Source organism: Eleginops maclovinus, chromosome 17 (assembly GCF_036324505.1).
Source record: "Eleginops maclovinus isolate JMC-PN-2008 ecotype Puerto Natales chromosome 17, JC_Emac_rtc_rv5, whole genome shotgun sequence".
In the NCBI taxonomy this organism is placed as follows: domain Eukaryota; kingdom Metazoa; phylum Chordata; class Actinopteri; order Perciformes; family Eleginopidae; genus Eleginops; species Eleginops maclovinus.
The window spans coordinates 12,740,703-12,754,790 of NC_086365.1; the positions used below are offsets into that span (position 1 = coordinate 12,740,703).

The 14,088-nt window shown below is 42.7% G+C and overlaps 1 long non-coding RNA gene across 1 annotated transcript in view; it reads right to left on the reverse strand.

Annotated features, from left to right (window-relative positions):
- The window catches only part of LOC134878948 (uncharacterized), a 77,069-nt gene that overhangs the window by 60,391 nt on the left and 2,590 nt on the right, over positions 1 to 14,088 (reverse strand). Inside the window, exon 2 of the long non-coding RNA XR_010167753.1 lies at positions 13,476 to 13,637. This is a non-coding gene — a long non-coding RNA (uncharacterized LOC134878948). The remainder of the gene's footprint in view (positions 1 to 13,475; positions 13,638 to 14,088) is intronic.

The following is a 14,088-nucleotide window of genomic DNA, read 5'->3' on the forward strand; positions in this document are numbered from 1 at the left end:
TTGGAACACGAAGAGAAGGATCCTTTGAGCGAATGTTCCTGGGAATAAATCAAGCCTATTGGATATTATTCATTTGAACTAGGAAGAAAGGGATACCAATTGGCTCTGTCTTGTTTGGGTAACGATGACAAAAGGTCCATCGGATACCTGGGAAGAGCGAACGTGAACGGCTTTGATCCAATATTTAAATCTGTTTAGAATGCTGATGTTATACCTCTTGTGGTATGAGAAATCCAGCACCCAAGACACGTATTAGTGAGTATATTGGGGAATTTAACTGTGTTTTCAGCTTTCAAGTATATGTATGCAAGGGAATAAGTTGAGGAAATAGTACTGCATTGCTGCACACACCAATCCAATATCACCCCAATCACTCTTAAATAATTGATCATCCAAATAGAGCTTTTAAGTAAACTGGGGAAAAGTCCTGTATTTTCTTATATCGAAGAAAAAGAGATATTAAAATAGAAGTATTATCCCCGGTGTCATGCAGCTCTAGTATCCCTTTAATCTTAAATCATGTTATTAAAACAAAGTACAGTAGGCATCCATGCATGACGATCTTATACCTTGAAGTAGACTCATTTACCACAACTCAGCCGATAAGGACATTAAATACTATATTCCTTTACAGGGTTGTTTTCCTACAAACTTGCATACTGTCTGTCTAGCCTCATATTTCTTGGCCTTGCTCGGTCTGCAATTATCCCATTCTGAGTCAGCCCTGTCCATGTATGTCAGCCTAAGGGGCCTGTTTGTGGAAATGTGTGTGTGAGTGTGCATGCTTGACTTGTGTGTGTGTGTCTTACCTGGCACGTGCATAGTATGGCTCAAGACCCCTTGTGTGTGTGTTGGTGTGTGTGCTTGCATCACTCCATTGGTCTCCTCACATGGATCTGTACTACTGATGACTGAACCGCAGAGTGGATCTCTATGAGAAGCTACGTTTTTATCCAAACATATATGTCTAACAATGCTTTTAGGGATTGGAGGCAAACATATGGTGTGCTTTTCACGCGATGATCAATGTGTGCGAGAAATCCCACGAGGAATACCTCATGTTTGAAAAGAAATCAGCACGGAATGGACAGCCGGTTTCTATAGACTTTTTCCACCATGTCTTAGTCTTAGAATAAAGGGGAGACTCGTTGCCTATTTGCATTTGTGCAATTTAATATGAGCTACCTTTGAGCTATAATACATTTTAGCCTCAGACGAAGAGGTGTTTGGAGCAACACTCAAGAAGGTAGACAGCCAAGACGGTAGAATATATTATTTATATATACCAACACAGGCTCCCTCACAACAGAAGAAGAAAACGCTCTATGGACATTATTAACCCTACCTCCAAGGCAACAAAGCAAAATACACTTACAGATTTTTCTTTCCCATCATAACAAAATGTATAAAATAAAACCTAAAAAGCAAAAGAAAAACAGCTCAGACTGGAAGAACATTTCGAGGGTGCAGACCTCGGCTCGCCAAGGCGCAACGCCCTATCTCACAATGTTAACAAAAGTGTCAAATCATGTGTGCATCCTCCCCGTGATCTGGAGTCGCTCCGAAACATGAGGTCTACCATGACTTTTCAAGAGCTGAAGGTTTTCTGTACTCCCGAGGACAAATAAACAAACCTAACCTCCATGGCAAAGATAACAACAAACGATTATGACTCAACGATTGGATCAAATGGCTCGCATTTCAGAAAGGGAAATCTAGTAATTGTTCAGCCACTAAACCTGTGCTTAATGTGAAGGCAGAAGCCAATTACGTGGTTGTTCTTTTGGTAAACATGTCATGGAGAACCCGGTGTTTTTTGTTTCCAGAGAAAATAGTCCGCTCCTTCCAAAGAGCTGCTCCTTCTCATTTGGCTGTGCACATTTGTGAAAAGATGCTATTAACAGTTCATTCTGCCATTTCACCAAAGACAGAGGCCTTTAAACACACCTGCATAGCCAATGTAGACACAAGCTGTTTTAATTTGTAGGATATACATGCGTTTCTCATACACACACACACGAGCATACAACTGCTCACACCTTAACACAAAAGTGCGAACATGAGACTTCCCAGACCATTTAGATTATGCCTGCAAAGGAAGTGTTGACAGGGAGCTACCAGTGTGGGACCGACAGCGAGTTAATTAACAGGCACATTTCCAGCTCCATGAAGATAAACAACACCTGTAGGTGGAAGAAGGGGTGTGTGTGAATTCAAGCTCACACGTACAAAACTGGGGAAAGCTCAGAGATCGTGAACATGTATCCGAGTACCACACGGTTGATGTATGCAGCACTTGCAATATAATCGGCACTTTTTTATTTCCTGTATGCTATCGCTATCTTCTGGAGTTTGAAGTAAATTACAGGGCGAGATGATTCAGGGAGTTATTTGCAAAGTTGATTCTCTTGTGCTGTGCTTTAATGTATGCATTTTTGTGTTGGTGTTCATGATTTCCAAGAGGTCAACCAATTCTGGCGAGTTTAACTCACTACATTGGAGGCAACAAGCTCGAAACAAACGGATGCATCGAGAGCATGATTGCGCACAGCCAAAAACTACATTAATTGGTTACCCATCACACAAAACAATGTCAAGTCCAGAGGGTTTTGCTCCTTTGCAAATAAAAACCCAGCCTTTTTTTTTTTTGTACAAGTCACGGATTACAAATTGGTGTACTTTCCAAACTGAGATGTAGTTATAAATATAGGTAAAGGTTTTCACTTTAATTTCTGCCGTTGACTCTGTGCCCTCAATGTGTCTAATGAGAACAAACGAGCTGTTTCTCTGATGGGGTCAGTGTGCTGTGCCTGCTGCTCTATCCGGAGGAGAAAACACATCTCCAGATCCATCGTGAAGGAAAAATAATTGTAGCTCCTCCGGGTGTCAATTAATTTTGATGATGAATAACTGTGAATGTTTTGACACCGCTCTGTTCTGTATTTGAATGTGAAACCATCCTTAAGCCTATTGTTTCTTATGAAATATTGATTGCGTCCAAATATTTTTCTCAAAAATAAGGATGCTTATATTAAAACCAGCACATATCGTCAGATATTATTTTTTAAAAGGGAGCATTTGTATTTTTGATGCATAACAAAAGGAATTGATATTTCAATAGGTTTAAAAAAGTTCCTCGGAGTACGTTGTAAAGAATAAAGGACTCTACAAATGCAAATTGATAAGGCTGTGATTTTGTGGTGTGAATAGAGAGCCACATCACATTTTACTGTGAAGAAAATTGTTTATCGGCCCCTTTGCAAACAAAGAGCAGCTTATGAATGGGGGGAATTACAGGACGCTGCATTCAAAGCAATCAGGCCCTTTAGATGCAGACACCATGCTAAATGATTGAGTTCCATTCTTTGAAGAGTTCTGCTCCTCTGCCAAGATAACGAGGCCGAGCCAACGCAGTGTAAAATCTGCCCGAACATCAAAATCTATAAAAGCGCCACACTCATTTATTTCCATTTTCTTTTCCTTTCTCTTCATTAATGCAATTCAAATAGAACAAAAGAACCGCAATCCATCACACATCACTGGTGTTTAAGTGGTGCACATAGGCAACTGGAGTTTTAAGTCTTGTGAAACCTTACATACTGTGAAATCAGCATCATTGACAACAACCGCTCGCAGCATGACCCGGCACAAAGACAAATCCCGTCTGACATTACCTCTAGATTGGAGTTCATCGGTCTTTAAAAAAGGGGAAATGAGCCAGGCAGTGAATGTATTCATTTCTGCACCGCAGGTGGGGTGTACTATGATATGGCTTTCATTTCTCGGCAGCAATCAAATTTGAGAGTGGAAATAGCAACAAGCATCCAGAGCCTGCTGGTAGCAGTGTGCCTCGCAGACAAAGACGCCGCTGGTGCCCTGCAAGCCGCACGCTGCTTTCAGCGGCACATGATGCCTTCACTGAACGGGCATAATAAATCATCTGCTGCAGGAGAGATAGAGAGAAAGGGTTTAAGAGGGGGGGGGCATAGACAGTTTATGAGCAGGATGAAGGCAGGAGGTGTTGAAATACAAAGATTCAAAAGAAAAGCAATGGGAGAACATTTTTTAAATACAAAAGCAGCCCGTACGGGAGCCTTTATTCTCTGTTTTAGATTGGGCTAGATTCTCACCATGGCTGCTCTCTCATACTGTCCTCACCACACAACACTTCCGGGACAGCTTTTAGCTAGCAATCCCATCGCAAATGAGAATAGAATATTGATGGTAGAATCCAGCGGGAAGCAGTCTTTAATGTCATCTCTATGCAATGTAAATTAGCCCTGTTCTATTGGAGTGAGCGTGGACAGGAAGTACTGCTATATTTAGGAGGTAAGTTCTCTCCCATGATTCAACAAGAAGCAAAACAATTCACATTTTAAAAAGGTTAGCCCCTCCGTAGAGAAACATGCATGTTGTTTTCTATCGCCTCACATGAGGCAGTTCCTACTCTGCTTTGCGATGTCAGCGTTGTTTACTGCACATCTTCAGAGTTTGACACAGTTAGGATGGAAACAAGCTTAAGGTTCAGGGATAATCCCCCAGAGAGACACAAAAAAAGAGGAAGATTATGAGGGAATGATGAAAAACTGAGTAACATGCTGAAGGAAAGCAGTGTTTCGGCTGTGTTTCAACATAGGTAAGGAGCAAAAAAGCAGACTTCAATCAAATGCTTGAGTACAGTGGGTCTAAATAAGAGGGGGGTAAGCCTCTGTTGTGCCTGATCCAACTTTGATTGCATGCCATTGCCCTTGCACAGCTAAAAAAAACAAAAAACAGCTGAAACATGTAGGCCCATGGAAATTCTCTGTCTGGCTAGATCCAACCCAATTAGCCTATGTTGCTCACTGTCACTGTACGACTACCCCGGAGAAACAGAGGTGGGCAGAAGAGAAGCCATCTCATGTGTTAGAATGAGACCTGATTTAGAACCTGTCTTTTGTTCTCTTCCAGGCAGAGAGCCGACTATTCCCACTCGACGCTGCCGTACATATTGCACAACCTGCTCAGAGGGTAGCAGAGGAGTACGTGATTCCCTCTGCAGTTCGTCTTTGATTCACACCCAAATCTGTATCGACACATGCGCACAAAAAACGACTATTAAACATGCCCATAGCAGTCAGAATAAATCACAGTTAAATGGGCACTTCTCTAAGCCGTGCATATATTTACAAGACTTGTCACTTGCACTAGAGTTTAGTTGATGTGCATGAAACATAAATAGAGAGTTAGCTATGAAATACCATAAGTGCCTCATGGGCACTGTAAAATGGCACCTCATCCGCGCTACACGGCTGCCAATACTTGCAGAGCACACACGAGAACACAGATGTACACTCACACCTCCATTCGTCAGAGACACACACTCACAAATCACCATGAAAATGCCCTGCCATTACACCATACTGTACCACACACACACACACACACCCCTGGGCTCGCTGTCGACCCGGCCTATCAAGATGCTACACTGTAGGATGTGCATTGCTCGAGATGGTGGGCAGGACGTTTTCTTTTATTGGCCTGCCAGGAGATGTCATTGTGCTATCAGTATGAATTGCACTTCCGTGGTGTCACACATGCTGGTTTATTGTAGCGTGACTGCCAACGCTAGAGTGCATTACCCTCATCTCTCGCTGTTGAAAACATCAAGACCTCGCCAGCCACATGAAAGAACGGCAGCAGGTATATTTAATTATTTCATGGCGAATCAAACGCGTACGCTCCAGGATGGGTATGGAGTTGATGGCTGTTGATGCAACCACAATGGACATGTGTCTCCATCTTTGTCATGCAAGTACACAGAGAAAGATATCCCCAGTGCGGTCACGAGCTGTTGAACAGGTCTCAGTGAAGGGTATTTTATTTTAGTGTAGGTGAATATTGTTGCTATCATGCACATGTATGCATGACCTGATTGCACTGAGGTAAACTAGACAGTGAAGAAGGTACCTGAATCAAATATGGTCTCTAATATCAGATCCGTTTTTAAACTGGAATAATTAAGACTTAGTTAACGTTTCAGAAAAGGCACTCGAATGGAATAGTGTTTTAAATTGGAAATTACACTTCCTCGTCAAACATTGCTCTCACTTTATAGCACAAGCGGTGACATTAGCGGCTCTGTGAAGCAGTACTAGAGGAGCTTTTAGCTAAATGAAACTGCTAACCCATGCTGATGTAGCAATAGCAACTACCTGTGCAGTGATAAGATTTGGTTATTACCTTAGTTTATATATCATTTTTTTGCTCATTGTGGTCATAAAACTAAATATTGGAAACGCCAACGATCATTTCAGTTCATCTAGAGGGGAAAAGCCGGGGTATCGAATGTTACGCAATCCCTACAATAGTCTTCAAGATATTTCAGTGTGGATGAAAGTGGTTGACCAATCGGCTTAGAGAATCCATGCTGCTAGCATTGTTGAGCAGAAAAAAACAGAAGAGAATTTGCCAGAAAGCTTTCTAGTGTGACATTCCCACTACTTTTCCTGTCTGATGAAGACACAGCACTTAATCTACATTTGCTCACATGACAATACGTAAGGCAGAGGAAATAGAAAGGGCCGCTGGAAAAGACAATCAAAGGATCGGATCAGTACTGCACTAATCTCATTGCCATTTAGACCAACATTGATTTCCATAGGAAGGACTCCCGGCCTCCAGGCCTCCTCAGCCCCATCGTTCAGAGCCCACAGACTTATTCAATAGAGCTAAAGGCCAGGCTGGTGTTTATAAGCGAGGTAATTAACTTAGTGTCTCGCCATGCTAAGTAGCATCCCATTCAAATCAATCCAGTCACTGCGGCCAGCTCTACAGGGTCACCTTCCTGTTACCGAATGAGGGCAGGAAGTAGTAGAAGACGGTATTTGGCATACATTTTGACGTTATGCGTGTTGCAGAATTTGGTGGTGAATTTACACGGTTGAAGTGAAAGTTCAATAAAATATAGACAGATGGGTTGATGAGTGCCATTGGCGAGAATGTGAAAAAGGATTGTATGAGCCTCTCCATCAAACACTGAAGAACTGGCAACATCAATAACAATTGGAGTGACAACTGAAAATACAATTATTTTATCGTCTGCAGATTGTTCTGATCTTTTTGTTTGGCTCCATGCGGGAGAGGAGCCAAGCAGAGCAGAGAAAGACTTTTAGAGAAAGCTTTGTCAGTCTTAGAAAATAAATAGCGTAGCATTAAACCCACAGCTATATGATCCATCCATTTTAAAAGTGTCGCCTTTTCCAGTGTCAAAAACTAAACAACAAACTGATGTGCGCGGCCTTCATGTGCTCACGCTAACCTCTATACCCTGAAATATGAGCGATGCAGAGTCACAGACAAATGACACACAGTTTGATAAATGACCCGAGCAAGGAGGCCAGCAAAACCTCAAGAGAATAAGGAAAACGCTAGCAATAGTGGCACTTACAAACAATAATACCTTTAAAGACACCAGGTTTCTGTTGTTTCTATTAGAACTGGATGGGTTTTATGTTTATTCATCAAAACAAATGGGAATTGATGCAGGAAAGACCCAAGATCAAATGAAAGACAGAGGTTCATTCCTCTACAAATGGATGTCCACCAATTGTCTGTGCTCTGATTTGTTACAGGTTTGAGGAGTACTCCCTGTGATCTCACCCTGCATCTTCCCTCTCATTTGATTTAGGCAAGGCAAGGCAACTTTATTTATATTGCACCTTTCAACACAAGGCAATTCAAAGTGCTTTTAGGAACAATTAGGTGGTGAATTCGGCCATCAATGCCACGGGAAAAACATTTTTTACCCCACGGGATTCTGACACGCAGAGTCTAGAGATTCGACTTGCTCGATATCTCTCAGGTGTCTGCAACTCATTGGGACACCTGTCAGACCGTGCCTTTGAAAAATCACACACACAGGGATCAGACAGCGGAAATTAAGGGCTAAAATTGTGTTGCGTAAATGTACTTTACGGGCTGAAAGGTCCTCCAATCTTACTGGGTAACTGGCAGTACTGTAAATATGTCCCATTGGTGGGAATCAGTGTGAAAGGCAGCTAGCAGCTGGTGCTTAGCAGGGTCCTGCTGGCCCAAGCCCACAGCCGCCCCGGCTCACTGATGAAGACAGATGGATTGAGCCACATCCCCGACGCAGGAAACAGACCCCCGAGCCGACAGATTAGAGCCAAGCCTCCAATAGAGCCCTGATAGCCCACTGAGGGAGAGAGAGCAGACTGGGCAGAGGACTAATGCTTGGTACTCAAGCGCCTCTTCACATGAACTTTTGAACTAAGAGATGGTATAGAAGGAGGTCGGATCTACGTCAACGATTGAATAAAATGCCAGAAATTTAAGAACGATAAGGAAAGTAACAAGGTAAATAAACCTCAACCAATTTACCAAACCAATAGCTGATAGATAGATAGATGCTACTACATGTATAAATACTACCCAAACTATGGAACCTGGTTCAGTATGAATGTGATAAATCCTGATGTGTGTCTACTTGCCTACCAGAGAAAGGTCATTCTCAATAAATGCTATTATTACAATGAATGCACTTACAACAAAAGAACAATTTCAAATGGGCCGGTTTTAAAGTGTGGGTGAGATGTCCTCATTTGTAAGCGGCTATAGGAACCCGCTATATGTTCAGGGAAATGCAGTTTGTTTTGTCCTCAGGCTGATGGGTTAGCATCTTTCCGTTGATACTTTATTATCTCCGTTATGGCTCAAGATGCGAGTAGCTTACATTGCTGGCACTCTGACAACACCCAGCCGCAGCGCAGCTCATTATTTCTAAATGCACCATCTTCGCTAGCGTTGCTTTCTCTTGCTACCGCTGCTTCACTACCCTTCACTATGAAACAATACTAATATACACCAAGTACTCCATATGCATTGATGCAACATGTTATAGTGACCTTACGAGTTAAACATAAGGACAGCGATGCTAATTCATATGAAATGCAATAAAATAAGATATTAAAATGAATTAACCGAGACAGTGTCGACATATTTGGTTTCAAGTATAATCTCTACCAAAACAAGGCACTATTCCAAACAAGCATGCTGACATTAAGTGACCGAGAGGGTCAGAGGTGATGAGAGCTGCATTAGCCCGGAGAGGATATATTATTGATCGCTAAAGCCCCTGCTAGGTGTGTTACAGTTGGCTCTGGGGCGTCTCTGATTGACTTAGCGTGATGAGAGCATAATTAAGACTGCAGCACATTAACAGATGGCCGCAGTATCACACAGAGGGAGTTGGAGGGATAGTTCCTGGTGTGCTTATTATAGCATGCAGGACGACCTTACCAAAGCATCTAGAACCAGTGGTACAGTATCCATTTACCATAGAGGGTAAGCACCTTTGAAGAGGTAAGGAACACAAACAACAACCACTTTGTGAAGCATCTTGTGGGTTGATGCACACACTGAACAAACAGAGTAGTGTGCATGCATTCAGGTATTCAATGTGATCAACGTGCTGTTTATATGTACAGCTCAAATGGATCCACGCTGAGATATGGCACATTGGTGTCTTCCAATATGCCCGCCAATGTGTGGCCTTGACTGTTTTACCACAAGCGTTTAGAAATTACAAAATGCAGCGAGCTCACTGAGCGTCGCAGCATGATCTTAGAAAATGTGTCTTTAGCGGGCTCGACTACTACAATGTGTCTTCAGCAGGCTCGACTACTACAATGTGTCTTCAGCGGGTTCGACTACTACAATGTGTCTTCAGCGGGTTCGACGACTACAATGTGTCTTCAGCGGGTTCGACTACTACAATGTGTCTTCAGCGGGCTCGACTACTACAATGTGTCTTCAGCGGGCTCGACTACTACAATGTGTCTTCAGCGGGTTCGACGACCACAATGTGTCTTCAGCGGGTTCGACGACTACAATGGTCTTCAGCGGAGTTAGACTAAGCTCATAACAATGCTTCTCAGGGAGGCAGACTGCAGAGGCTAATGCTGGTACTCAGCGCCTCTTCACGATGAACTTTGAATAAGATGGTATACAAGCGGGTGGTTACTCAACGATTGAATAACAATGCCGAATTTAAGAACGATAAGGAAGTAACAAGTAATAAACTCAACCAATTTACCAACAATAGTGATAGGATAAGCTACAATGTATACTACCAAAGACTGGTTCAGTAAGGATAAACCTGTGTGTTCACTTCCTACAGAGAAGGTCTTGGCTCGAATAAATGCTTTTTCAAGCGAGCACTTACAACAAGAACAATTTCATCAGGCGGTTTAAGGTGGGAGAGTCCTCATTTGTAGGCTTAGGACCGCTATTGTTCGGAAATGCAGTTTGTTTTGTCCTCAGGTGATGGTTAGCATGTTCGTTACTTATATCTCGTATCGGCTCAAATGAGTCTTACGTTGCTGGCACTACTGACAAACTCAGCGCAGGCAGCTCACGTATCTTCTAAATGCCCTTCTTCGCTAGCGTTGCTTCCTTCTACCGCTGCTTCACTACCCTCACTATACAACGATCTATTCACAAGTATCCATACTGCATGATGCAAATGTTATGTGACTTCACGAGTTAAACATAAGACAGTGATGTATTCATATGAACTGGATAATAAGATTAACAATGAATTTAACGAGCAGGTCGACATACATTGGTTTCAAGACATCTCACCAAAACAAGGTCCTATACTCAACGACTGACACTAAGTGACCGAGGGGTCGAGGTATGAATGCTGCTTACCGAGAGGTTTTGATCGCTAAGCCTGCATAGTGTGTTACACGTTGGCTCGGGGCTCTACTGATGCTTAGCGTATGACGAGCATAAATAGACTGCACTTAACAGATGGGCCGACAGTATCACAAGGAGTTGAGGGGTAGTGCCGTGTGCTTAAATATGCATCGCAGGACGACTACCAAGGCATCTAGACGGGTCAGTACCATTTACCAAAGGGTAACCTTGAGAGGTAAGGAACAACACACATTGTGAACAGCTGGGGTTGTGCACACTGAACAAAAGAGTGTGTCAGCATTCAGGGTTTCAGTATACAAGTGTGTTTATGTACAGGCTCAATGGACACCTGATAGGCACATTGTGTCTTCCAATGCCGCGCAGTGTGGCTTGACTTTACAAAGCGTTTAGATTACAAAGCAGCGAGCTCACTGACGTCGCAGCTGACCTTAAAATGTGTCTTCAGCGGGTTCGACACTACATGTGTCTTCAGCGGGTCTCACTACTACAATGTGTCTTCAGCGGGCTCGACTACTACAATGTGTCTTCAGCGGGCTCGACTACTACAATGTGTCTTCAGCGGGCTCGACTACTACAATGTGTCTTCAGCGGGCTCGACTACTACAATGTGTCTTCAGCGGGTTCGACTACTACAATGCGTCTTCACATGTCTCTTTAGAAGCTGGAGTACGGGAGTATCGGGTTTCTGTTGTTCATAAAATATCCTAACAGGAGTATTCCTTTATAAAGAACTGAAGGGAGGACACAATACATTTCTTCAGCCCTCACATACAATAAACGTAATTACCGTGTATGTGGCATGTGATAGTACCACACGTGGAGAAGGGCTGCTAAATCAGGAAATAGACAGTAATGTCCGTTACATAGCCATGTTTGTTTGGAATTTCATTACATTAAACATGTGGTTTGCTCATATTAGCTGTCATAAGCGTTGATACACAAGATTCAAAAGGGCTAAACTATACATCTATAAACCAAGTTGTAACACCAGCTTTTAATCTCCCCGTCTTCCAGGGAAGGAACCTTGGGGAGCCGATGAGAAAACACAAGTCACGATTTAAACCACATACAAGTTGATGACATGACCAGAAAAATCAATAGGAATTCCTTCAGAGAGCCCCCCCCCCCCTCAGAGCCTCACCGACAGAACAAAGGAACAATTCAGTGCCGTCTAGCTGGAGCGGTAATAGCCCAGTAAAGTCATTCTCCTGCAGGAACCAAACCATGCGTGCTCAAGCAGTGCATTATCTTTCCCATGGCTAACCCCCTGCTGGCAGACGCCGCACACCCCCCCACCCACCACCACCCACCCCACATACCCAGGTGCTATTGTAAATCCTGACAGTGTTTTCTTTGGAAACACAATTTACAATTTGAGGGCAGTGTAAACAAGCAGTGGAATGGAAAGTTTGAGTAAAAGGCAAAAGAAAAGGAGTTTCTGCTCCACTTTTGGCAGCAGGTTAGCTGCTGTAGTTGAACTCTGCCGAAAAGTCATAACCACTCTGTAAATTTCAGGAGAGTTACATGCAGCTGCTCGTAGCTTTCCAGCTGCTGTTAGCTCTGATGTCAAGCTCTAAGTCAAGGGTCTGTATGCCACAAAAATGATAATTATTGGATACTAGTGCATACAATTCCTAAATATAAAAATCCATTCAGAAAAAAACCCTAACCCGTTTTACCAAACAGATCCTTTTCTTTAACCTCAATCTACAAATGGTTTTGATGGTTCGAAACAAATGTACACTGCAGTTTGCATTGTGAAACGTGCCGCCTATAGGTTCCACTCAACCCCCTTTTTTTTTGCATCTTTTCATGCAACTTCTAAATGACTGATTATTCTGTAGTCTGTCTGAATGCTGCTGCCTGGATAAACCCATGGCTTTTTCTATGGAGTTAATCTTCTTGTCAATGGTTTGTTTTTCTTTGTGGTGAAAAATGTTTGGTGCCAAATATGAAGGAACAATAACCAGTTTAGCTAGCACTGACATGGCTACACATTTTAAGTTAAAGGCTACCTTAACAACAGTAGAAACATGTCAAACAACCAAAGAAAAGCCCACTCCGAAACATTTACAATCTGTCACTGCATTCATCACTTTCATTTAGCTGACTTATTACCCAATATATTATGTTAGTCCACTGCGTGGGTAAATTAGACATGTTATACTGTGTAAAACACGGACAGACTGATGAGGCAGAAGTGCTCATTTTCTGAAATAAAATGTATGCATTATGCCACTGAGATCGTATGACAAATGATTGCGCTCTACAGCTAAATTACAGATTGGCTAGCAGACACCAAGGCAAGAAACAACATCCTACAAAGGTCACGCTCCCAGAGGAAGCTTGGTCTGTTCGTTTTTAACTTGGAATATTGTCCCAATTACATCACTCTCCACAGCGCAATTCCCCTTAAGCCTTTTTACTCCAACTCGAGCTTCTCCAGCACAAAGTACTTTATACTGACAGGGGTTTACTTCCCCACTGCCCTCAGAGTGCCATCCTTCCTGCCCTGAGCTGTAACAGCAAACCCGTACGGGGCCAACCCTTCAAAATCTCACCTGACCTTATGTGTATTCATGTGTGTAGGAGAAACCAGAAAGGCCTCTGCACACTGGAAACCACCCAGGCAGAACTAAGGCGATCACCCAGGAGAGCGGAGGCACACAGAGCCAAGCATTTAATTTAACATACACCCCCACAGACAATCAAGGTGGGTGACAGCCTCACGTTAGCTGAGGACAAAAGATTACCTTTTAGCAGGGGTCGTCTGATGCAAGTGTTGGTGCAGCTGCCCTCTGCTCCTGCTGGCAGACTGACGGGGGTTGGAGTTGAAGTCGTGATCGAGGACCCTCGGTGGGTACGAAGGCTTAGTAAACAGGGTCGCCACTTGCTGACCTTCAGAGGAGGAATCACTGAAAAGGAGAGGGTCGTATGATAATGTGAGAACTGCTGCGGAGTGTTTCAAGTGCTGGATAAGAGAGTCTCCAGACGCATACGGCATGGGCCGAGCATACAGAGCAATATTTAAATATTTTAGGAAAAATGCTGTTACAGGTACAGTCTCACAGAAACAGGAACAGGTTTGCATACAATAAAACACAGTTAAAGAACATAAGTTGTAAGAAAATGACCAAAAATGAAATAATTATTTAAAAAATGATGTTTAAAGAACCATTATACGATTAAAATATAAAGAACATAAAATATGAATATACCACCTGTGTTGCTCTGACTTTGCAAAGATGTAATCTGTTACAAGTACATCTAGATTATATACGTTTACACTTTATACTCTTTCTTAAACGTGTAAACATCTTTATGAATCTAAGCGTGTATATGCTGTACTGGCTATTATTGGATTGA